At 39.3% G+C, this 24680-nt stretch overlaps 1 protein-coding gene and 1 pseudogene across 4 annotated transcripts in view; both read left to right on the forward strand.

Annotated features, from left to right (window-relative positions):
• CDH8 (cadherin 8) overlaps window positions 1–24680 on the forward strand; it is a 1308359-nt gene that overhangs the window by 636144 nt on the left and 647535 nt on the right. For all 4 annotated transcript variants that reach the window (XM_081511605.1, XM_081511603.1, XM_081511604.1 and 1 more), the window contains one exon: window positions 21394–21487. The gene's annotated coding sequence lies outside the window, so the exon portion shown is untranslated. The remainder of the gene's footprint in view (window positions 1–21393; window positions 21488–24680) is intronic.
• Window positions 8443–9895, forward strand: LOC145513733 (flavin reductase (NADPH) pseudogene; annotated as a pseudogene).

Here is a 24680-nt window from a genome sequence, read left to right on the forward strand (position 1 = left end):
CATTACTGGACTGACAGGGCTTGTTTCCTCTACACAGTCTATGATCAAGTATTGTGGTTAAGAATGTGATGCCTGGAATTCCTTGGGTTGAGTAAGACTTCCCTTTCTCATACTTCCTCATTGGATTCTGGTAGGCAATATCCATATCCTCTCTCTGCCTCTGTTCACATCTTTAAAAGTTTGCAACTTAAAAGTTCTATAGAAGGGGGGCTTACTATATTACTACCATTGTATCCATGTCTCATTCAAGTCTCATTCATTATCTCACCATGTTCTTCATGACAAAAGGATACAATGCACCATCACCCACTGTATCTTGCCATGCTTTCCCAGTCACCTTCAACGTGGAATTGTCCCAGAAAGAGCTGTCATAGGTGTAGGGCCACATAGCTAGTGAATCTAACTTAAAATTCTGTGCTCTGCTTCCTCCTTTTGTTAAAATCTTGAAAGATGGAAAGTCCCAGAGGAGTTTTCTTGCTCCCCAATGTGTGGTAAAGCAGATCACACTACCTGGAATGTGCAGGCAAGGGCATTGAGTGTAGCCAAGGAAGCAGGCTGCACAGACAAGTGTTTGTAGTGAGGCCAAGAGTGGCCCAAATATTACAGTGAGCATTGGAGATTTAGATTTGATCACTGTAATCAAGGTATCTGTTTATAAATTCTCAAAACAACATTTGAAAAGTATACACTTCATTGACTAACTCAAAGTAATGTCTTTTGATCCCTATAGAGGTTTGCTTAAGGTCTCCCAAACTCTCTCTCCCCATAGCTATGTTTCCTACTTCATGTGCTTCTTTATTGCTTTCCACATCTATCAGATAATTACATTTGAAAAATATATTACTTATCTCTCGCTACCTAACATTATTAACAAAACTTAACATGTTAAAGCAACATATATTAATTATCTCACACACTTTTGTGAGCTAGAAGTCAAAGCACAGCTTAGCTAGGTCTTCTTTTTCATGTTTCTCAAGGTTAAAAATCAAGGTTTTGGCCAGGGATGCAATCTTATCTAAGGCTGGACTGGGAAAGGATCCATGTCCAGGCTCAAGGGGCTATGGGTGGCATTCAGCTTCTTGTGGGCTGTTCGATTGGGAGACTTAGTTTTTTGCATGTACTCTTGTTAACTGTAATACACCCTGGTTCCTTGCTGCAAGGGCCCTCCCAGCATAGCTTTTTTGCTTCCTCTAAGTGAGTAAAAGAGTGTCTGTTAGCAGCAAGGGAATAACCTGTATGTAATATTATCATGGATGTGATATCTCATTGTCTTTGTCCTATTGTATTTGTTAGGAGCAAGTCATACACCTTCCTCACATGCTGGGGAGGGGATTACACAAGTCATGAATACTAGGAGGTGGAGGTCATAGGAACTATCTTAGAATCTATTTGCTTTAAAAGGCAAGAAGAAAAGCATTTTTTGAATATAAAAGCACATGGAGCATTAGAAATTAACAAGGTATTTGTATACAAGATAGAGGAAGATCCCATTTGAATCAGACTCTGGCATCTTATTTATTATTTTGTGGCTCTCTTATTTAACTAATGAGCACAATATTTATCACTCTAGGTAACAAATCAGACTCTTCAAATCCTCTAGCACTTGCCTCGTGCATACAGGTAGTGCTGTAGTAAAGAATCTGCCTGCCAATGTAGGAGATGCAAGAGATGCAGGTTCAATCCCTCCGTCAGGGAGATCCCCTGGAGGAGGAAATGGCAACCCACTCCAGTATTTTTGTCTGAAAAATTCCATGGACAGAGGAGCCTATAGCCGGTGGGGCCGCAAAGAGTTGGACATGACTGAGCACTCATGCTCACTCAGTCACTCACCGACCGGTTCACTCGAGCAAGGGAAGAAAATGAGGAAGATACCCTTTCTTCCTGGACACAAAGCAGATAATGGTGTGATCCAGATTTGGAGGGAACATATCTAGGATTTAATCTCATCTTCAGCGTTTATTCTTTTGGTGTCCTTATTTTCTACATGCACATTATACAGATATGAGCATGAAAACTCAATAGTGTTAAAACAGGGGGAAATGTGCTAGGTATTATTGTTGGGAAATTTGATTATGAGATTCCTCTAATACTAACTATTCAGTACTAGTTATTCGATGTTGCTAAGAAGAAGATGGAAACTCACAGGGTGGCTTTAGATTAAATGATTTGACTCAAGTTTTTTTTTTTTTTTCAGTATGTTTGACAGTGGTTTCTTGGGTTCTAGAAGTCAATTACTTCACCTCTCCAAGGAGCCTTCTAACTGCAGCTGCTAAGACATTTGTGTGGTTTGGGACTATGTTTTGGAAGAATTTTTGAAGAATACAACCACAATATAAAAATATATTCATTTTATTTTCTTCAACTATACAATAACAATGGGAATATGGGGCTTATTTCACTTGTACTTAGAATGTAAAATTCAAGTGGGAGACCTAAGTGAAAATGGGAACAGTTTTGGCCATAAAAAATATCCTGTGTCATACAAGAGGCAGATTCATTCACCATACTTAACTGTCACATTAAATTCTGAGCTTGAGAATTACATGTGATTAAACCTGATTCTAAGACTTGGCACTAAGCATTAGATCTAAGAATTCTCCTCTAGGCAACGAAGCAGATCTTCTTTTCTCAGAACACCAGGCAAAAACAGAAGGAAAAGAGAATAAGACAAAGAAGGGAGAAAAGAAAGAGAAAACGGAAAAATAGAAAGCCATACTCTGGCTTCAGTATACAATCGTTATAAAATCTCCTCCAAAACACCTATCTTCTGTAGGACATGCTCCATTTTTGTAGTTCTCCATGGCAGGGATTTCAAAGTGAATGATGAGATAGAAGAGAATATTATATTGAGATACAGGCTACATAGACCCAGGTTCCAGCTTTGCTCCTGCTAAACTGAGTCACCTCGTGTGGTGTATTGGACCTTTCTAGATGTCAGTTATGAAGTGAGTGAAAGTATACATTGCTCAGCTGTGTCTGACTCATTGTAACCCCACGGACTGTAGTCCACCAGCCTCCTCTGTCCATGGAATTCTCCAGGCAAGAATACCAGAGTGGGTTGCTATTCCCTTCTCCAGAGATTGAACCTGGGTTTCCTGCATTGCATGCAGTCAGATTCTTTTCCATTTGAGCCACCAGGGAAGCCCAGATGTCAGTTATCACTGATGGCAAATAGGATGGGGTGAAGTACATTAAGAGTGGCAAAGGATGGATCTTGTGTCTTTTCCAATAGTTGAGAACGTCTATCTGGAAAGCCATGTTGTGACAAGAGTTTGATCCACACAGAAATGCAACGAGGGAGATTGCAGGGGCCAGTTAATGATGCAAGAGCATCGGTGGAGCAGCCGAGCAGCATCTTGCCTGATAGATGTTTGCCATCCCAGCACTTCACTATCTTCCAGATTGAGTGTTCTAAATGACTATGACTCACTTTCCCTTGCTCTTGAATAAAATAATTTATTTTAGAATTTGAGAGCAAGTTTAGCTAAAGCTGGAGCAATATTTGTGTATTGTCTCTCTCCTTTTTTTTTCTTTTTTAACACTAGCCATAAATTTCACGGCAGCAAAGACTATATTCTTTTGGTTCTACGTTGAATCCACAGAGACTAGCCAAGTATTGGCACATAGTAGGTATATATTAAACACATTGTCGAACCACTGAATTCTGCAGTACTGCTTCTGGAAAAAACACATACTTCACTCCATCTCACACTGGGTTCTCCGAAAGAGGCAGTTGTTAAACTCGTCAGACTAGAGTGTATTTAAGACAAAGAAACCAACAAGTCAAAACACAAAGCATGCATTATAAAGTTGATTCATCAGGAATAAATGGCATAAAAACAAATAAGGGGAAAGGAAACAGAGTCCAGGGATGTTTATTTCTTTAATCCTGTGACTATTTTTAGGGTCTTCTATAGGTAAAGAATCCACCTGCCAATGCAGGAGACACAGGAGACACAGGTTCGATCCCTGGGCTGGGAAGATCCCCTAGAGGAGGGCATGGCAACCCACTCCAGTGTTCTTGCCTGGAGAATCCCATGGGCAGAGGAGCCTGGTGGGCTACAGTCCACAGGGTCGCAAAGAGTAGGACACGACTGAGAATGTGTGCGTGCATATGCGTGGAGTTTTGTAAACAAGTGTCTGACAAGCTCATTCACTCCCTGAGCACCCTAACTTCGTAATAGACAGTGTCTTCCCTCACCAGCTCCCAGATCATTTTAGTCCTCTCCTGAAAGCTCAGGGTCACAAAGCTGGTTCATCTGGAAGATAAGCTTATAAAGTTAGAGGAGAAGACATAATGTAATCATGTCAGCCTGTCAGAATATCAGGCTCAAAGGAACAAAAGACAGACTGGCCAGTTTTAATTGGCCCATAAGCAGTTTTGTTTTTTCCCCCTCTCAAAATACCCTCAAGAAAAGGAATTCCTAGTTTTTGGCTGCTATTATGAAAACACTAAAAAAATGAGCATTTTCTGTTTATTGAAGATTTATAATGTGCAGAACTCTTGCATTTTTACCCTGACCTTCATAATAGTTCTTTCTGGAATATTTTCCAACTCAGTCTAGGTTCCTAAGTGTCTGTGTTTAAAGGGGTCCTCCATTCTCTATACAGTGGCTGGACTTCTATTACAGGGCATTAGTTTTACATTAAGAACTATTAGGATCCTGTGGATGGCCCCATTATAACCAGCTTCTGCCATTCACATCAGCATCTGCAGGAGACTGATGTGATCATAGGCAGACAATGTCTGGCTTTAACATCAAATAATGATCTTTCACACCAAGTGCCTTTGGCATCTAGAATGCTCACAGATATCTTCTTGATGGTCCCATGTTTTTCCATTTGAAAAACATAGTTGTAAAGATCATGTTTTTGAAATCAGTTAGGTCACAATTTTTATCTATGTGATCCTGAACCAGTTATTTAAACTCTTTTTACCTCTGCTTCCTCATCTATGAAGTGGGGAAATTAGTATTTACCTTAGAAGATTGTAGTGAAAAATAAATAATTTTCACCAGCAATGTGAAAGTGCTCCATTTCCTCCACATTCTTGCAAATGCTTGTTTGTTTTTATATATATATATATATATATATATATATATATATATATATTTTATAATAGCTATCCCGACAAGGGTGAGGTGATATCTTATTGAGGTTTTGATTTGTACTTTCCCTGGATTAATGGCATTAACTCTTCCTTCAGATGCCTGTTAGTAATTTGTATGTCTTCTCTGGAGAAATATCTATTCAAGGTCTTAGCTCATTTTTTAAATTGGGTCTTTTTTCTATTGAGTTGTAGGAATTCCTTATATATTTTGGATATTATTAATTATTTGAAATTATATAATTAACTGCTTTTAAGACATATGGTTTAAAAACATTTTCTCCCATTCCATAGGTTTCCTTTTTGCTTTGTTGATCATTTCCTTTACTGTGCAGAAGTAATGGTATAGATTTTATGGAAAACAGTATGGAGATAACTCAAAAATTAAAGATGGAACTGCTATAGGATCATGCAATCACACTTCTGATTACTTATTCAAAAACTTTGAAATCAGAATCTCAAAGATGTATTAACACTTCCATATTTATTGCAGCAGTATTCATAGTAGCTAAAATATGGAAACAGCCTATAAATCCATTGATGGATGAACAGATAAAGAAATCATGGTATAAACACATAGTGGAATACTGTAGAAACTTAAAAAAGAAGGTCTCCAATATGCTACAACATGGACGAACCTTGAAGACATTGTGCTAAGTAAAATATGCCGGTCACAGAAAGACAAATATTGGATGATTCCACTTAACACAAGATATCAAAAATAGTCAAATTGATAGAATCAAAGAGTATAATAGTGGTTACTAGGGGCCAGAGAGAATAATGAATGGGGAATTACTAGTCGATAAACATAAAGTTTCAGTTAAGGGAGATAAGCTCTAGAGGTCTGCTGCACCGCATTCTGTAGTGTACACTTACACTTCAGTGCAGATCTCATGTTTCTGTTCTTTCCACAATAAAATAAATGTTTTTAATTAGATATATTGAAACATACCATGTGCTTAGAATACTGCCTGATACACAGTTGTTGTTGGTATTTACTTGCTAAGTTGTATCTGACTGTTTTGCAACCCCATGGACTGTAGCCCACCAGGCTCTGTTCATGGGGCTTGCTAGGCAAGAATACTGGAATGGGTTGCCATTTCCTTCTCTAGGGGATCTTAGCAACCCAGGGATTGAACCCACATCTCCTTCATTGGCAAGCATATCCCTTACCACTGAGCCACCACAGAAGTCCCTGATACAGAGTTACTAGACATTAAATAATAATTATATCAAAATGCACTATGTCTGTCAATGCAGTAGAAAGCATCCTTTATGCTGCCTGGAAAGAACCAGCTAATGGATAGAAAATGCCAAGTGATACTGACAACTACTATCATGTATGAAATTATTAGCTTGTATAAGAGGCCCATTGAATTTTTTTTCTGTGAAAATTAAGTTAGCAATACAGAAAGAAATGGGAAAGATTACAAAAATGACCTCTGGCTTCCAGCCATTTACAGTCAGTAAGCCTAATGAACATGATTGAAGACTCATGCATTTATGTTGATTTTACTTCAATAGCCTCTGCAACATCTACAGGTTTTAAAAATAACCCTTCCATCTTTTCATTGAGAGTGCTATGCTAATTATTATGCAGGTTTGTCACATGCTTAAATAGCATCAGTGGTGAAAGTTCATAAAATATATATTAAGAAATATAGAAGTATTGAAAACATTAAAACATAGGCTTCGAACATTAAAATATATTTCTAGGAGCTCTTTGGCCAGGATTTTATTTAAAAGTTTTCAAAGTTTTGTGCTGGAAAAATCCCTAGGCAGTAATTTTATTGTTGGAAGTCATTTAGACTAATATTTGATATTTTATGATCTCTTCATGATCTATTATGATTTGTAGGCTTTGAAAATTTTACTGTAAACTCCGTCCTCATTAGCAGAATTGGTAACTGCTGCAATTCCAAAATATACTTTCAGTAATTTAGAAAATGTTCTGCAGTAATATTCACTAAAGGCATTTACAATTAACATTCCGTATAACATTAAGACAAAGTATGGACTCTTGAAAATAAATTTAATCAAATGGAGAGGTTTTTGAAAATCGATGTTTATATATTCTAGGAGTGGATTGTGGAAATAGGTTCTGAGGGTCACTACAATGACCCATAAAATTTTGAAGTGATATTTGGCCAATATTCTTCATTATTCACACTTTCTATGAATGTGTAAGAAACTGAGGAAAGCAATCCAATAACAAAGAATTATGTACAGCTATTTATTTAAAAACGTGTACGTCATTTTTAAAACTCTGTATGTTAGATTTAAAAACTCATTATGTCATTTTCATCAAACTGGCTTAAGGAAAAAGGGATTTGTTGATTATTGTAACTAAAATTTCTGCAGAAATTCTGCCTACCATCATCAATATGGGGGCTTAGGAAATGATACAGAGTAGTTTGTGACTTACTTTGATAGGCATTCAAAAATTTAAATGGGTTGATGATTGGAGAATGGGATGGTTGGATGTATGAAAAACCAACTATGGCATAATGTTAATTTTAGAATCTTGGTGGCAGGTAATTAGGTGATTACAGTAAAATAGCTTCATCTTTTCTTTATATATAAAAACATTTCATGACAAAATGTTGTAGAAAATGTTACCACCCTAGTTTCTCTCTCTTGGCTCTCCTTACTGTGTCCGTGTATCCAAAAAAGCACTAGCCTAAGTGCTTTCAGGTGATTTTGGCAGCAATAACATGAAATCATTCTTGTCAGATTCAAAGAAAAAGTTTTACTGAATTTGGTTGGCAATGGCTAGATCACATACCCACACCTGAACAAATCACTGGGGTGAGGAGGTTGCAAAGTTCTGATTAACTAGGAAAGAATCACATGCTCCACTTGTGCAGATGGGCTGAGACTCCTCCCAGAATGGAGGGCTGAGAATTCAAAACAGGGGCTTCGGGTGGCTTAAAATTCAATTCCTGAAAAATCATTCAGATGTGATATGTGGACCATCAAATGCATGATGAAACGTAATTCCTGATGTTAGAATGAAACAACTGCCTAGTCACCAAAAATTATCTATTCTCTTAACGAGTTATGTGTTGTAATGCAAATTAATATAATCTTAGGCATTTCACTTGCTTTTGGAAGGCAGTGGTGCTCCTAGAAAAGCTGCAGCAGATGAAAACAAGAGTATTCCAAGATTTTTGTGTATAAACACTGGCTCAGAGAAGGAAAAAAAGAACGCAGTGAAACACTGTTGGGTTCACTGAATTTATGTAACAACTAAGCCGATTATTCCTAAACATCTTTATCTCTGGTCTGCTCTTCAGTGAACACTCTTCTTAAAGTTTTGTTTTTAGAAATAGAGCATGACTCCCAAGTACCACTCAGGTGTGTAGAAAGGTTTTTTGACAAGACTTCCAGGATGAAAATTTATGTTGGAAAGTTGTAGCTTCATAATTCCTACAGTACTGGCTGAGCAACTTTCAATCTTTGACATTGGTTACCACAACAAATAAAATATAAGCTGGATTTCTGAAAAAGAAGTGTGGCTGACTCTCTGTTATAAGATAGAGGTTTGAATCAAGATTTACTTGGGCAAAAAACTAAAAGTAAGTATTCTGATTTTAATGAAAGTTGTACCTCAGATGATTATTAGGAAATCAAGCCAATGCTTGTGTATAGAGGTTATAGAACCTCGTATGGGACCATATTATGTTACTTTAGGTATACACCACGCGTGCATGCTAAGACACTTCAGTCATGTCCGACACTTTGCAATCCTATGGACATAGTCCGTCAGATTCTCCAGACAAGAATACTGGAGTGGGTTGTTGTGTCCTTCTCCAGGGGGTCTTCCCAACTCAGGGATCAAACCTGTGTCTCTTATGACTCCTGCATTGGCAGACAGGTTCTTTACCACTAGCACCACCTGGAAACAGGTGTGCATTAAATATAGATATAGATGTGAATAAAGATATAGATACAGATAGGCAAAGAAACTGGCATCCTAAGCCTTGAACTATAAAGAGTTAAGTTAGTTGTTTCATTGCTATTGGGATTTGTGTTGGCATTTTTTTTCATGAATTATGCCTCTGCATCAGTCCTGTGAACAAGCCTTGATAAATAAATTTAACCTCATTTTTCAAAGAAGAAACTGAAGCCTTGCAAGTTGAAGTATCCTGCTGAATTCTACTACCACTAGTATATAGTAGTAGAGCTGGATTTAAACTAAAATCTGAATAATTTAGGGGATCAAGAGACTATGGACATAGCTCACCACCTGGTCAGGCGGTGCGGGTGGGCTATGAGATGACAGTGCTGGTGTGGAACACCTCCTCCAGGCTGCCCGCAGAGGGCCCCAGCCAAGCCCACATGATAGAGGGTGACGTCCAGCAGATGGCCGATGTGGCAAGACTGTGGCTGGGAAGAACGCCATCATCGTGCTGCTGGGCACCAGCAGTGATCTCAGTCCTGCCACAGTGATGTCTGAGGGGGCCTGGAACATTGTGGGGCCATAAGGGCCCATGGCATAAACCTTGGCCTTCCTACTGTGGGACCCATGCAAGGTGCCCCCAAGACTGCAGGATGTGACCAATGACCACAGTCGGATGCACAAGATACTGCAGGAGTCGGGCTGGAGGTTCATGGCTATGATGCTACCACATGTAGGAGAACAGCTGCTGAATGGGCCCCCTACTCAGTGACCCTGGATGAATGAGGGCCCTCAAGGTCATCTCCAAACATGAACTGGGCCATTTCAGACTGTGCTGACTCACCGCCAATGAGCACAATGGGAACAGCAACTGCTACTCCCACTAGTACCAACTCTTTCTCGGAGGACAGCACCCTATCAGTCTTGAACCAAGAGCTTCAAATTAAAAAAAAAAAAAAAAAAAAGAGCCCCAAAATGCAGTTAGTACCTTCCTTTTGTAACTAGTACCTAGACAAAGCAAACTCTTGAATCCCATGCTATTCAGTAGCCCCAGAAATATAATATCTATTGATAATAGATTTTGCCAATTTCTTACAGTCAGTTATCACCATGATTGACGATATTAAATGTGATATCCCATGCATTAAATGAGCCCTCCAGATGATCAGAGTGAAGCCTGTGGGGAGGAAGAACACACTCTATTAGTTATCTTTTTCTGACACAGTGCTGGCATCAATATCTTCAGAGTATTTGCTGCCATGCACAGCTTAGCTTCCTCTGCACCAAAACACTTATTTTTATTTTTTTTCTTTATGCTCAGTTTGGTTCTTAGTTCAGCTAGACATTATTTTTTTCTTTCTTCCACAGCAATAGACGTCAATGGGTTTGATTACAGAATTTAAGTCTCAGAAGCACAAGTACAATACTTATTCAGTGAATCCACAAGACAGAGAAATAGTCATAGCAGTTAGTAGAATTCTCCAAATTTTACATGTAGTCTGGCTCTAATCCACACAGTCAAAGGCTTTCCTGTAGTTAGTAAAGCAGAAGTAGATGCTTTTTCTGGAATTCCATTGCTTCCTCTATGATCCAGTGAATATTGGCAATTTGATCTCTGGCTCCTCTGCCTTTTTTAAACCCAGCTTGTACATCTAGAAGTTCTCGGTTCACGTACTGTTGAAGCCTAGCTTGAAGGATTTTGAGCATAGCCTTACTAGCATGTGAAATGAGCACAATTGTCTGGTAGTTTGAACATTTTTTGGCACTTCCCTTCTTTGGGATTGGAATGAAAACTGATCTTTTCCATTCCTGTGGCCACTGCTGAGTTTTCCAGATTTTCCAAATTTGCTGACATATTGAGTGCAGCACTTTAACTGGTGTTGGAGAAGACACTTGAGAGTCCCTTGGACAGCAAGGAGATCAAACCAGTCAATCCTAAAGGAAATCAACCCTGACTATTCATTGGAAGGAATGATGCTGAAGCTGAAGCTCCAATACATTGGCTACCTAATGCAAAGAGCCGACTCATTGGAAAAGTCCTTGATGCTGGGCAAGATTGAAGACAAAAGAAGAGGGTGGCAGAGGATGAGATGGTTGGAAGGCATCACCAACTCAATGGAAATTAATTTGAGCAAACCCCAGGAGAAGCCTGGCATGTTGCAGGCCTTTGGATCGCAGAGTCGGACACTACTAAGGGACTGAACAAGAGCAAAGTCTGGCTGTGACCACTCTTTGTAGTCATACTTGGTCACTTAGATTTAGGATGCTGCCCTCAGGCAAAATTTGAAGAAGCAATACATGCTTTTTGTTCTCCTCAATTTTGCCTTGCTCCAGCAACACACTTTCTCAGCTGTTTCGTTTCAAATGAGTTTTAACTAAGGGCCCTTTTCTATATGCAGACAATGAAAGAGCAGATGGCACTTTTTCCAGTATATCTTAGCCAAGATTCCACTCTGGAAACACAGGCAGTTCTTGTTCAATAGCCTTTAAAAAAATTGGTACAGTTCATCTCACTTGATTTCATGTCAACTAAGACTTAGAAAATCCTTGAACACAAGTTCATTTTTCATTTTCGATAATAGTGACCACTGAGTTCTAACTTTACATCAGGTTTTTTGCATTCTTTATGTCAAATGTGACTGCAAATCTACTAAGTAGACACTCTTAATATCTCCATTTTATTTTCCTCTCAGTCTCATTATTTAGGTGCAAAGAGATTGAAAAAAAAAACACCCTAGATTCTAATTGATCTCTTAATGATTAAGTGAACTCAAACTAATAAATATTTTACTTTGAACTCTTTGCAATGGGGATATACAACAAGAATTAGGAAGAGCCAAAACATCAAGCTAATACTTCTATTTTCCCTTCTTTTACCCATAACAGATATTGTTAATCATGTACTGCACTCTTTCTCTCCTAATAGTGCTTAAAGACACATAGCTCTTTGGGAAGTTATTCTTACTTTACAGAGCTTGAAAAGTTAGATAACATATGTTTACATACCCAATACTTGGCTACCTTAGACATCTCTTCCAAATCTCACATTCTGGATTTCAAGGTATGACTGCCTCTTAGCTTTTCTACTAATTGAAATCTGTCATTATATATGAAGGGGCTTCCCTGGTGGCTCAGACAGTAAAGAATCTACCTACAAAGCAGGAGACTCAGGTTAAATCTCTAGGTTGAGAAGATCCCCTGGAAAAGGGAATCGCTACCCACTCCATTATTCTTGCCTGGAAAATCTCATGGACAACGAAACCTGGCAGACTACTGTGCATGGGGTCACAAGAAAGTTGGACATGAATTCCGTCAAATGTCTTGCACCTGTCTTTATCACTGTGATGGGTGTTTAAAATGTGTGTATGCCAAGTTTCTCAGTTGTGTCTAACTCTTTGTGACCCTGTGGGCTGTAGCCCACCAGGCTCCTCTGTCCATGAGGATTCACCAGACAAGAATACTGGAGAGGGTTGCCATGCCCTCCTCCAGGGGATCCTCCTGACCCAGTGACTGAACCCAGATCTTTTTATGTCCCTTGCATTGGCAGGTGTGTTCTTTATCACTATACAAAAGTCAATAAAAGTCTCTTGCCTCAAGGGTATATCTTTAAACAGCTTATTTTCATTAAGGCAGGAGCATGTTTGAATTTACTCTTTAAATTTATGTGAGGAGAAAAAAATCTTTGCTCATTTGAATTTTAAAGCATATATTTCCTCAGTGAAAGATTTTCATGAAGGCAGGCACAGCAGGCAGAACCGCTGCCCCAACAGATATTTTTGACTTCACCGCTCATGTCAAGCAAGACTGAAGTGAAGACCTTCATGCTTGCTGCTACATTTTTTTCTGCTAACGGTCTTTCTCCTTAAGTACTGTGACTGGGTATCTCCATTTCCTGCCTTAAGGATTCTGAAAGCATCCATCTGTCCCTCTGCTTTATTCTCTATTTACTGTGCCCTTAACGCTACCACCAAACTTGGTCAATTTATAGCAGAATTGCATAGAATCCAAGCTCAGAATAGTCCCTGCAATTGAGTGACAAAAGGCTAAATTAGTTCATCTCTTGTTTCTCTGTTTGGCTTAAACCCAGAAGTTTTCTGGGTACCCAGAATCTCAGGAATAAGGTCCTGGAACTGAAACCTAACCCAAGGGCGGTGCTTAGCAAAAATATGAGGTTGCCAAAGCTTAGTTCAGGCTTAGCAAAAAGCTGTCAAGACAAAGGTCATTTGGAAGAGTTAGGGATGAGAGACAAAAAAAACCTATTGGAGTGGGACAGATGCTTGAGAGTAGTTGAAGCAGTAGGTGATGGGAATAAATCCAGTCAGGCAAACAAAATATTAAGTAGGTGGCAAAGAGGATATAGCAACAGCAGCCAGCATGGTAAGCAAAAGGAAAAACTTTTGGTAAGTCACTTATTGTATTTGTTGAGCTTGTATGCTTTCATTTGTTTCCTACTGTACGGTATAGTCATAAGAGATTTGATTTAGGTCATACCTGAATGTCTAGTGGTTTTCCCCACTTCCTTCAATTTCAGTCTGAATTTGGCAATAAGGAGTTCATGATCTGAGCCACAGTCAGCTCCTGGTCTTGTTTTTGCTGACTGTATAGAGCTTCTCCGTTTTTGGCTGCAAAGAATATAATCAGTCTGATTTCGGTGTTGACTATCTGGTGATGTCCATGTATAGAGACTTCTCTTATGTTGTTGGACTTCCCTGGTGGCTCAGAGGTTAAAGCGTCTGCCTCCAATGCGGGAGACCTGGGTTCGATCCCTGGGTCGGGAAGATCCCCTGGAGAAGGAAATGGCAAACCACTCCAGTGTTCTTGCCTGGAGAATCCCATGGACGGAGGAGCCTGGCAGGCTACAGTCCACGGGGTTGCAAAGAGTCGGACACGACTGAGCGACTTTCTTTTCCTTTCCTTTCCTTATGTTGTTGGAAGAGGGTGTTTGCTATGACCAGTGCATTCTCTTGGCAGAACTCTATTAACCTTTGCCCTGCTTCATTCTGTATTCCAAGGCCAAATTTGCCTGTTACTCCAGGTGTTTCTTGACTTCCTACTTTTGCATTCTAGTCCCCTATAATGAAAAGGACATTTTTGGGGGTGTTAGTTCTAGAAGGTCTTGTAGGTCTTCATAGAACCGTTCAAGTTCAGCTTCTTCAGCGTTACTGGTCGGGGCACAGACTTGGATTACCGTAATATTGAATGGTTTGCCTTGGAAACGAACAGAGATCATTCTGTCGTTTTTGAGATTGCATTCAAGTACTGCTTTTCGGACTCTTTTGTTGACCATGATGGCTACTCCATTTCTCCTAAGGAATTCCTGCCCACAGTGTAGATATAATGGTCATCTGAATTAAATTCACCCATTCTAGTCCATCTTAGTTCACTGATTCCTAGAATGTCAGTGTTCACTCTTGCCATCTCCTGTTACTTTGTCAACAAATATCTGTCAAGTCAAGGCTATGGTTTTTCCAGTGTTCATGTATGGATGTGAGAGTTGGACTATAAAGAAAGCTGAGCACTGAAGAATTGATACTTTTGAACTGTGGTGTCAGAGAAGACTCTTGAGAGTCCCTTGGACTGCAAGGAGATCCAACCAGTCCATCCTAAAGGTGATCAGTCCTGGGTGTTCATTGGAAGGACTGATGTTGAAGCTAAAACTCCAATGCTTTGGCTACCTGATGCGAAGAGCTGACTCATTTGGAAAGACCCTGATGCTGGGAAAGATTGAGGGCAGGAGGAGAAGGGCACGACAGAGGATGAGATGGTTAGATGGCATCACCGACTCGATGGATATGGGTTTGGGTGGACTCCGGGAGCTGATGATGGACAGGGAGGCCTGGTGTGCTGCAATTCATGGAGTCGCAAAGAGTCGGACATGACTGAGCGACTGAACTGACTGACTGTATGGTAAGCTCCTTTAGGGCAAGAAGTATTAATATGTCTAGTCCACTTTTAAACTCTATTGCTGTGAATTAAATTTCTATTACTATGTTCCCATGTAAATGCTTCATAGATGATTGATAAATTCACATAAGAAATGAATGAATGGTTGGATTCCACCATTAAACCATCTTCAGACTCCCATATTTCCTTCTTTATGTTATCTTTCAAGTTTTTACCACTTGTAATTTTAGGATTTCCTTTTCATGAAGCTTATTTTAAATTTTGTGTAAAAAGGATTATTTTTATTATGAGAATGATAAAGAAAATTAGCGTAGTCTACATGTACCAGGGCAACCTAATATAAATACTAATACAAATACAAATGGTCAGAGGAATATTTTAAAATTAAAATTAACAGAATGAATGGGAGATTGTGAAAGATGAATGGTGGCAGATGCTGAGAAGCACAGCATTATGTCATCAAAGTACTCAGACTTGTGACTTATTACCCAATGCCGAATGTCAACTGCAAAGATGCCAAAGCATTTAAAAAGTATGACACATTGAAAGGCCAGTCTTGTCTATCTTACTTAGGCACATTTAAAAAAAAATTATCAGTTATCTTCAAAATCTCAAGGGCCATTAATGCATTTAAAATGTATTAAGGAAGTGGCTTGGTGCAGTGACTTTGACAGTTTATAAGACATCTTATCTGCAGCATGATAGTTCGCTTTTCTGAGCCTCAGGTCTTCCAGTTATAACTGGGGATATATAATAATTTTTCTTTAACACACACAAAAGGCTTCAAATAAATTGCCTTGTCCAGTGGCTAGAATACAGTGAAAGTGAAAGTGGCTCAGTCATGTCTGACTCTTTGCGACCCCCTGGACAATACAGTCCATGGGATTCTCCAAGGCAGAATACTGGAGTGGGTAGCCTTTCCATTCTCCAGGGATCTTCCCAACACAGGGATCGAACCCAGGTCTCCCTCATTGCGGGCAGATTCTTTACCAGCTGATCCACAAGGGAAGCCCAAGAATACCGAGTGGGTAGCCTATCCCTTCTCCAGTGGGTCTTCCCAACCCAGGAACTGAACTGGGGTCTCTTCCATTGCAGGCAGATTCTTTACCAGCTGAACTACGGTCAGTATTCTGCATCTTTTTAGATATTCAAGAAGGTAGATATTCAGGAGTTACAGGTAGATGCCTTGGAAAGTGGTTGAAACCATAAATGTTAGCATAAAGATCAGGTGTGGAGTTCAAAAGCAGACCTCCACACTTGAGGAAGATAGTCCAGAATATTACACAGGAATATAGCATCCTACCTGAGTATATGAAGGAAACAGTGCCCTGTCCTGTGGACTGTAGGATGAGATTGTGAATAATATGTATGTATCCTAGATTTATGGTTATTGGCACTGGAGGGTTGGATTAGAACATAAATGTTCATTTCATACCAAATTGCCAAAATACAGTGCCCTATGATTAGGTTTCCTAGAAATAATTAGGAGAGAGCCTGATTGCCATGTAAAGGGCCAAGTCCAAGAATTTCTGAATAGGAGAAATTTTTTAGTCACTCTTTAAATTTATTTTTAATTGAAGGATGATTACAGTATTGTGCTGGTTTCTGCCATACATCAACATGGATCAGCCATAGGTATACATGTGTCTCCTCCCTCTTGAGCCTCCCTCCCACCTCCCACCCTTTCCCACCCTTCTAGGTTGTTACAGAGCCCTAGTTTGAATTCCCTGGGTCATACAGCAAATTCCCACTGGCTCTTTATTTTACATATTTTAGTGTATATGTTCCCATACTCCTCTCTCCATTCATCCCACCCTCCTTCCTATCCACTGCTTATGTCCATAAATTTATTCTTTATGTCTATGTCTCCATTGCTGCCCTGCAAATAGGTTCATTAGTACCATCTTTCTAGATTTCATATATATGTGTTGATATAAAATATTTGTTTTTCTCCTTCTGACTTACTTCACTCTGTATAATAAGCTCTAGTTTCATCCACCTCATTAGCACTTACTCAAATGCATTTGAATAGGAGAATCTTTGAAAGTGAAAATCACTTAGTCATGTCCGACTCTTTGTGACCCCATGGAATAGTCCATGGAATTCTTCAGGCCAGAATACTGGAGTGGGTAGCTGTTCCCTTCTCCAGGGGATCTTCCCAACCCAGGTATCAAACCCAGGTTCCTGCATTGCAGGCAGATTTTTTACCAGCTGAGCCACCAGAGAAGCCCAGGAGAATCTTTAGCAACATAGAATTAAGCTGTAAATACACGTTGGTACACAGAATTGATTCCTCTGGATTCCAGTTCAGAAGAATAAATGTTGTATCTAATTAAGTCTGCACAATAATTCTGTGAGTATCTCCATTTTAGAGCTAAAGAAACTGAGTTACACATCACAGGTAACATAGTGGCATAAGAATCCCGTAGTTCCATCTATTCATTATGTACCTGTGATTATGTCCCTTTCTCTCTGCATTTCATTATTTCCATCTGTAAATGGAAGAAAAATAAAATTCACATCTCTAAAAAGTATTCATCCTGATCTATCACTAAATATAGGACTAGGAGTACATGCAGAAAAGGGAAAGAGAGAAATGGATGATTCCATTTAATAATTGTATCCCTCAATTAATTGGTTACAAATGTAAGTTCCCTGTATAAAAACAAGTTTAATATTGGAATTATGAGCACCAAAGTCCTGTTTCTATCTTTTTCTTCAAGTAAATCTGCACACAAATGCTAGGGATTTAGTATAGACTGTACAACACAAGTTTTCTCTTGGCCTCTGCTGAAAATTTGCTTCATTTCTGATCTTGTCTGTAGCCTGTACCATTTATCTCAGTGACAGCAAAAGAAACTTGGGATTAGCTATTAACCAGTAAATAGTATAGCCCCCAAGCCTCTTGGCAGTGCCACCTGGAAATACAAATAATCACAGACTCCCTAGAGTAGGAGACCATGTCCTTGGTCAATGAGGTGAGAAGAGGACAGAGGGTAATGAGCAGACTGCCTGGTATTTTTCTTATTTTATTCCCCTGCTGTTCTAATGTGAAGCCAGGTTAAGGACATAGGACACATTTTAGAGATTAGTTATAGTTAAAATTATAACAGCCAATAAGATTTAATGCTTAAATTAGGCCCATATCATTCATTAATTTATTCATTCATCCATTCAGTCATTTGAAAAATATCTACTGAGCACCTTCTTTGTGTCAAGTTTGGTCAACAGTTACGAAGGACACAGAAACAAATAGAGTTTCTGGCTTCAAGAAGCTCATACTGTAGAAGGGCTATGCACACTAAACATTTATCCATTTTTTCATAAAGAGTTTTATGTGCCTAATAAATCATAGATGGTCAGTGTACAAGCTAGCTACTAAGGCTTTGAAGCTCTGAACAAAACAGAGCCACGTGGAGTTTGGAGTATGAATTCCTACCTAATGAACCTATCAGTTTGTGGAATGTTATGTGGAGTCTAAGATGGTTTTCCATCAGCTCCTTTGGCTTGTCAGATTCATCCTCATCTCAGGGCCTTGGCTCTTGCTATCCCCCTTATCTGGATTGCCATTCCTTACCTCTTCATATGATTGACTCTTCTCTCATATTTAGATCTCAATGGAAATCTTACCTTCTCAGGGGTTAGATTCCTGGCCAGCCAATGCAAAGCAAACTTTGCCTCTTCCCTTGATTTTTCTCATTACTTTGTTTCATTGTTTTCATAGCATTTAATATAAAAACTGTCATGTTTATGTCAATTTTTTTTGTCAATTTGTTTATTGACAGTTATTTATTTTTGTCAATTATGACAATTATTTTGACAATATTTTTGTCAATTTATTTATATGTGTTCCCTATAAATACATGTTGCTTGAATGGATGGCTTGAATAAATGAATAGTTCAATGAGGACCTGGAAAAGGAGCATCTTATCCTACCTATGAAAGGAAGACCTCATGCAAAAGAGTGTCATCTTCTATGAGAAAAAGTTATGTTAAATCAGAAACTGGTCAAAGTAGAGGTATTTCCAGGCTATAGAAGTACAATGTTCAAAGGCACCACATACTAGGGAGAGTATTACATCTCCAGGGACCCCAAGTGTGTCAAGTGTCCCTGGACTTGTGATTATATGTTTGGAAGTGACAAAGGAGGCTGGATAGAAGGCAGTGGGAAGACCATGACGACACTGATTTGCTGAGCAGCCTGGACTTCATCCTGAAAAGAACAAGGATGTTGAATCATTTTAAATAAGGTAGCACGAACACAAGACTTGCATTTCACAACAATTGATGTGGTAGTCAGAGGCGTTTCCTAGGTGGCACTAGTGGTTAAGAACCCACCTGCCAGTGCAGAAGACATGAGATGAGAGTTTGATCCCTGGGTTGGGAAGATCCCCTGGAGGAGGGCATGGCATCCCACTCCAGTATTCTTGCCTGGAGAATCCTATGGACAGAAGAGCCTGGTGGGCAATGGTCCATAGAGTCTCAAAGAGTCAGACATGACTGAAGCCACTTAGTATGCGTTCATACAAGGAGAGGTATGTTGGTAGAAGGAAAACATGAAATAGTTGACTTTAAGTCTCTTTAAACTGTACATGAAGCTAATGCCAAGGGAATGAATTAAAGCTCTAGAATGGTGGAGATGAGAAAATATGAATTCATTTATTAAGAATGTAGAAATGAAGTCAAATGGTAACATTGTGGGAGTGAAAGAGAATAACGATGACCACAATTCTACCTGGAGTATTGTGTAGTCAGTTGGGACATTGTAGTTCATAAGCCATGGGATTAGAGTAAATGAAAGAAAGTGGATGTTGGGATTGAGGAAAAGCAAATTATTCAGTAGAAACTTGCTCTCTTTGCAGTGGCCTTGGGATATTAAAAAGAAACTGGCATACATTTATCAAAACTGTAGCGAGTTCGTATTTGGAATTAAATTTGGAGTGAGTATGATAATTCAGTTTACCTATTGAAAGACAAAATAGATTCTCAGGGTGCTTTAAGTCTCAAACTGACCCTTAAGTATGATGGCAATACATTCTTATTATCTAAAGATTCTTATCACTTAATTTATCACTATTTTAGAAAAGATCTGATTAGGTCAATTTACCTCTAATTCTGAAAGTCAGTAACTGAGTAGGAATTTTATCTCTACGTCAACAATCATCATATGAAGGATTGACTAAAAATACACTTTATCAGTGGAAATTATAAGGGCTATGGCAACAGGAAAACCTGGGTTTAAATTGTGTTTCTCTTTCTGTCACTAGATAGATCGTCTTGGACAGATTTTATTTTTTCCTTTCAAACTCCTCTGTGCATGTATTTTTTCATCTTAGCACAAGAGAGATAGTAATGAATTTACAGTATTGGTACAGGAAACCCTGATAGCATATATATGGCCTGATGCAGAGTGAGATAGTCAATAATGGTTCTTAATTAATTTCACGATCATAATGATGTCGTCATGTGGTTCAGACCAAAATCTTCCTTGGAATAATCAAAGTCAGCTCGTCTGGCTTTTAACAACAGCACAGAAGGGCGTTTCTACCCCAGTCCTTATTCACAGAGAGGGGGCCCTTTGCCTTTTGCAAAGGGAATGCCAGAACAAAAACGCCGGAATGACTTTTATTTTCCTATTTCTGTATAGCACGAGTGGTGTAATGTTATCAGCAGAGATAATACTGCCTGTAAATGGCTCTGAGTGAATTTGGTTGGCAAAATCTCGGGAGAAGACTGACAGGATCTTAAACAGCAGTAGTCAGGGAGGCCGTGGCTGGAGTATTGACAGCGGGTGATTTCGTGAGTAATGAAGAAGGTTATATGATTAAGTTTCCCGAAGCGTGCAGTGCCTGCCGTGAGCACTTGCTGCCGATCGCCACCCTTCTGTGTTGCTGACTAGCCTCGCTGCTTTCCAGGCAGGATCAATAGGATTAGAGGATTTGCACAGAAAGTTTGCCTGTGGCTTCTTGTTAAGGGTGTAGGGTGCCTTATAGCTCTCCTCTCTGGCGTTTTGCACCATTCCGTGTATTAATCACATACAAAGTCACATTTTGGTTCTATTTTATGACTGTTTTTCTTCTATTACTTTTTTTTTTTTAGAACTTCAGACTTCCCTTTATCCCCTCTAGAAATAAGATAATGCCCAAGATAGCATCCAGTATGGCCAAATCCTATGCATTCTTCTTCAAGGCATAGCTCCTTTGTCCCCTACACCAGGGAGCCTTGAGGTCACAACCTTGGTTAGAATGACACATTGTGTTTCTAACTCTTTGTATGTTTGCCACCTGGCAAATCACCTGCCCATACTTGTTTTCCTCACTAGATTGTTAGCTTCTCGGACAACAATTGTGTTTTATTAATCTTTGTAACCTCTCTACCTAATTCTATATATCCCATAGTTTGTGTTCAACGAGCATTTGCTCATTTTTTAAACCATATGCTAAATACTCTAAATGATATTATTTGAATTTATTCGTTGCAGAAAGAAGAAATATCTCAGTACCAACCCCATGGAGTTGTTGTGAAGACAAAGTAAGCTTCAGAGAGGTTTTTAAAAACAGGAGCCGATGACAGAGGTAAGCAGTGAGACCAGTATTCAAATATGGGTCTTGTGAATTCAAAGTCTGTACAATTGACCATTTTCTTCTTTCTGGAAAAGACACATTGCGTGAATTAAGTATAATACATTTATATATTTTTAAATCTCCTTTTTAAAATATTTAAAGCAGTCCTCACTACACTCCTCTGAGTCCTAATTTACCTGCCTCTGAATTAGGTAAATAGCTGTTGTTCTGCATGCCTGTAAAGCTCAATGATTTGTCCCATGGTTAAGTGAACAAGCAGACAAGGCAAGTTGGGAAAAGATGAGTGAGTGTGAATCAGTCTAATCATTCCATCTCATTCTTTCTCCACCTGGAAAAATGCTGTCTTCATATAAACATGGCACTGATAGCAGCCATGTGTCAGAGTCTCAAATCACATCCCCCTCTTTCTTGCATATCCCCAGGTATTGATGTTCATGATGCTTAGGCATCGTGGGCCAAGTCTGATTACTTTCACAACATCCCTTCCCCAGATAGTCCAAGTGCTGCAACCCAGCTGCCTCCATTTGCTCTGGATGCTTGCTGAGCCTTCCACTGTCTTAAGTGCCTGGCAGGTAATCGCAGATGGAGAGAGATGAAAATAATGTTTTGTGTTTTTTTTTAAAACTCATACACCTGTATTTTTAAAGCTTCAGTCTTAAAGAGGGAGGAAAGTACATTTAAGCATTTATAATTCAGCAGACAAGGCTTATCTGGTGGCTCACTGGTAAAGAATCCACCTGCCAATGTAGGAGATGCGGGTTCGATCCCTGGGTCGGGAAGATCCCCTGGAGAAGGGAATAGCAACCCACTCCAGTATTCTTGCCTGGAGAATTCCATGGACAGAGGAGCCTGGTGCTATAGTCCATGGAGCTGCAAGTCAGACATGACTAAGCAGCTAAACAACAGCAAAAATCCAGCAGACAACCCTCATCACACACCCCAATCTATTTTATACATTGTATTTCCTGTGTTTTTTCCAAGTATAAGAGTTTCTGCATAAGTGTGTCCAATAATTGTATCAGATTGATCAGCTAATTAGCAATGGCAAACATTTACTATGAGAGATTAAATGAATTTTGTAAGCAAATCCCCCTTATTAATATTGCAGGTTTATAATAAATACACAACCAAACCAATCTCCTCTGAAATTGTTTTGGCTTAATGAAACAGTGTCTGTCACAACTCTGAAAATTCTGTAATATCCAAATTAATGCTTAAACAAGATCCAGTATTTTTATTTTGTGAACTATAAAAAATCAATATTTAACTCCCAGAAATATTTAGAAAACAGTATTTGCTGCAACAAAATCTGTTGTATTCATTTCTGTGTCTCCAAGGCAAGGTCTAGAAAATGCCTAATATTTACTTGTATGTATGCATGTTTGAATATTTGCATTTTTTAGGGCAAGAAGTAGTGAATGAAAATATATAACTTAAATAAGTATACAAATAATGTTTCATATTTTTAAAATAAAAAATAATGAATGGAGAATTAATATAGACATATGATGATATAGAAGGGAGTTTGACCTGATAATGTGATATTTGAGCAGACATCTAAGTGAACTGAGGAATGTAGACCATGGATCTATATGGAGAAATATGTCTCATGGTAAACACTGACATAAATAAAATTGGAGGTAGATATTGAGAGGAGAGAGAGAAAGAGTGGGTCTGAAGTGATACTCTTTAATTTTCTCTTTTATTTAAGAAAATAGAATTGTCATTTAGGTCATCTAGTGTGTACTCTTCAGAAGTAGGGATGGTTACCTGCTCTCCTCCTCCCTCCCCTCCCCATCCCCTGACAGTTACGGAATATTGTTCTGGACTACTTTAGTGCTGGTGGGCTTAACCAAGTGCGAAGAACTTGATTGGTCTCTGACAGAGGAGAAGGACTGTGTTAGAACTGGGTATGTGTCCATTTCTAGAGCATACAGTCAAATGACAATATTGAATTCTACCAGAGGTCATGGGTAGTATGTGCTGTGCTTAGTCGCTCAGTCATGTCCAACTCTTTGTGACCCCATGAACTGAAGTCTGCCAGGCTCCTCTGTCCATGGGGATTCTCCAGGCAAGAATACTGGAGTGGGTTGCCATGTCCTCTTCCAGCATGCGTAGTATAACAGGACTATATTGTAGAATTCAACTCCTGTTGAATTTTTTTTACTTTCACTTGTAGAGTTGCATAAAATGTATGATACCTATCAATTTAACACAAAGTTGACTCTTGAGAAAAGTGAGTTAGAACTGTGTAGGTCCACTTATAGACAGATGTGTTTTTTTTAATAGTAAATGTTACGCTACTGCCCAGTCTGTGGTTGGCTGAATCCACAGATGTGGAGGAAGCATGAATACGGAGGGTCTACTATGGGTTACATGTGGATTAACCCTCGTGTCTGGCAAGGGTCAACTGTATAATCATGTTTTGTCTTAATGCTGCTGCTGCTGCTGCTGCTGCTGCTGCTAAGTTGCTTCAGTCGTGTCCGACTCTGTGCGACCCCATAGACGGCAGCCCACCAGGCTCCCCCGTCCCTGGGATTCTCCAGGCAAGAGTACTGGAGTGGGGTGCCATTGCCTTCTCCTTTGTCTTAATGAACTTACAGTAATTGCTTATAAGTAAAACTATCTTCAGTGTTGGTGATTGTCTACTACACTGGGTTAATAGCATCCCTCCAAGATTCGTGTCCTTTTGCAAACCTCAGAGTGTAACCTTATTTGGAAATAGGGTGTTTGCAGTTATGATTTAGTTAGTATGAGGTCATACTGGAGTAGGATGGGCCTTTAATCCAACAAGACTGTGTCCTTACAAGAAGAGTAAAAGAGTCACAGGCTCACGTGTCGGTGTGGAGCCAGAGACTGGAGTTGCATAGCTGCACGCCAAGGAGCGTTAGGATTGTCAGCAATCACTAGAAGCTAGAAGAGAAGCATGGACGGATTCCCCGTTGACATGTGAAGAAGGAACCAAACTTACCGATACCTTGATTCTGAGCTTCTTTCCTTCTAAACTGTGAAAGAATGTGTTTCTGTTGTGTTATGCCTCCCACGTTTGTGGTGCTTTGTTACAGTGGCACTGAGAAAGAAATATGCTGTTACCAGTTCTTAGGCTAGCTGCCTTCACCAGGACTATTTCCTTTGGTGTGTTGTTCCCACCCACATACAAGAGTATAAAGTTATATACATGCTA

This window comes from Giraffa tippelskirchi, chromosome 7 (genome assembly GCF_054371585.1).
Source record: "Giraffa tippelskirchi isolate mGirTip1 chromosome 7, T2T-mGirTip1v1.2.pri, whole genome shotgun sequence".
Taxonomy (NCBI): domain Eukaryota; kingdom Metazoa; phylum Chordata; class Mammalia; order Artiodactyla; family Giraffidae; genus Giraffa; species Giraffa tippelskirchi.